General features: G+C 45.0%; 1 pseudogene; it reads left to right on the top strand.

The window, feature by feature from the left end:
* The first annotated feature begins 1,335 nt into the window (after positions 1-1,335).
* On the top strand, positions 1,336-2,093 carry LOC111827344 (annotated as a pseudogene).
* Positions 2,094-2,418: the final 325 nt, after the last annotated feature.

The raw sequence follows: 2,418 nt of genomic DNA, 5'->3' as shown, positions 1-2,418 counted from the left end.
CAGACATAATCTACTTTCCGCTGGCTATAGACAGTTTGATTGCTTTAGTAACAGATAACTGACCCCATGAAGCAACTTGTGCTTCCTCTGGAGGCTTTATCCTGTCTGTGGACTTATACACATGCATGCCTTCTGCCTGCAGTGCCCTCCTCCTCTTGCTGGCTAGCATGTACTTAACCTCGCTGATCCTCTGTCCCCCACAACCTTCAACAGACAAGGTTACTGTCCTCCCCTAATGAGTCACCTTTGCTTCCCTTACCACCGTCACAGCATTCACAATTACAGTCCATTGGCTATTTATGTGAATGTGCCATTTGTGTGGCAGTTAAGGGTGCTGGGTTCAAATTCTGAAGCTGCCATTTGCTAAGCCTCAGTTTCCACATTTTCAAAATGGGGATAATGCCTATTGAGACAAAGACTGACAGCTAATTACCACACAGTGGACACACAGTGAGATAGCATTTTCCGGCCTTTTCTATAGTGATGAAAGGTCATGTGACTGACAGACAATGGAATATGAGCAGGTGTTATGAAGACAACTTACAATACAGGCCCTTAATAAAACCCCCATGTTTTTCTCCCCTTTGCCAGGTTAAGGCAGTTTAGAACTGTAACCTAATAAAATCAGTGTTTAAAAGGCAGCAAAAACTTAGCTCCGAAGTCATTACTTTTAAGGGTGCAACCCTCTACCCCAATTAAGAATACCCATTTTGGACTTCAAGTGAGTGTAAAATGAACATCTCTGTAGAAGCTGCTAATAGCTGGGGCTTTATCTGTTACAGCAGCTAGGATTGTCTTAACTAACACACCAACGCCATAGACGTGTGCACTGTTGTGAAGATTATGGTTGACAGAGTTCCTAGAACATAGACCCTTAACAAAGTCTGACAAATGAATGGGCTATTAAGTTTTCCAAAAGAGAATACAGAATCTATAATAATAAAAGTGTAATATGCAAATCGACCAAATGACTGAACAGCAGAACAACCTTCCGGATGTCCACGCTATGACACCCACTGGCACCAGGTCAGCCAAAGCCAGTGGGATGTGATTGGTTGGGGGCTGGCCATCACCTCATGATCGCTCTGCAGAGGGAAGCCCAGGCCACTGACCAGTGGGCGGCAGGTGGGCGGGGCCTCCCTCTGCAGGGGTGATCCATCCTGGAGCCCTGGCGGGTGGGTGGGGCCTACCTCCTTGGGGCAATCAATCATGGGGCTCCCGGACTGTGAGAGGGCACAGGCTGGGCCGAGGAACCCTTCCCCCCAGTGGACGAGTTTCATGCACCAGGCCTCTAGTTTGTACATAAAATTATTTTCTTGCTCTTTTCCATGGCACCTCGGAGGCTGTTGGCTGCTTCAGGATGAAGCTCAACATCTCTTTCCCAGGCACTGGCTGCCAGAAACTCATTGAAGCAGGTGATGAACACAAATTTCATACCTTTAATGAGAAGTGTATGGCCTCAGAAGTTGCTGCTGAGGCTCTGGGTGAAGAATGGAAGAGTTATGTGGTTCTAATCACTGGTGGGAACGACAAACAAGGTTTCCCCATGAAGCAGGGTGTCTTGACCCATGCATGGCACTCCTGTTACAGACCGAGGAGAATTGAAGAGAGAAAATGCAAATCTGTTTGGAGTTGCATTGTGGATGCCAATCTCAGTGTTCTCAACGTGGTCATTGTAAAAAAAGGGGAGAAAGATATTCCTGGTCTCACTGATACCACTGTGCCTCGTTGCCTGGGGCCCAAAAGAGCCAGCAGAACCTACAAACTCTTCAATCTCTCTAAAGAAGATGATGTCTGCAAATATGTGACGAGAAAGCCTCTAAACAAAGGAGGTAAGAAACCTAGCACCAGAGCACCCAGCATCCTGTTACTCCACGTGTCCTGCAACACAAACGCAGGCGTGTTGCTCTGAAGAAACAACGTCCTAAGAAAAACAAGGAAAAGGCCGCAGAATATGCTAAACCTTTGGCTAAGAGGATGAAGGAGGCAAAGAAAAACACCAGGTACCGATTGTGAAGAGACGTAGACTGTCCTCTCTGAGAGCCTCTACCTCTGAGTCCAGTAAAAAACGAGATTTTGTAACTAACAACTAAAGGAGAGCAAATATTAAAAAAATGATTTTCTCTTGTCAAGCCAAGTTTAATTATTTTTCCTGTCAAGTTAGATACAAATATAATCAGGACCCCTAAAAGTTTGTAAGGTTTATAGTCTCTTGTGGCTAAGTTAGTTTAACTGTTAATCAAATTTCTCACAGAATATGAGTGCTGAATGGGACCTTAGCTCAAAAGTTACACACACAGCCTTCTCATTTTATAGATGTGAAAACCAAGGCCTAATGGGGTTATTGCCCTTGGGTAATCAGGGGCAGAGCAAGGACTTGTAACTTGTAATTATTTTCACAACTAAAAGAGAAGTTTT

Source organism: Myotis lucifugus, unplaced genomic scaffold, assembly GCF_000147115.1.
Source record: "Myotis lucifugus unplaced genomic scaffold, Myoluc2.0 scaffold_152, whole genome shotgun sequence".
Lineage (NCBI taxonomy): Eukaryota > Metazoa > Chordata > Mammalia > Chiroptera > Vespertilionidae > Myotis > Myotis lucifugus.
The sequence above is the reverse complement of the archived record's forward strand: the minus strand, read 5'-3'. Positions and strand labels throughout refer to the sequence as shown.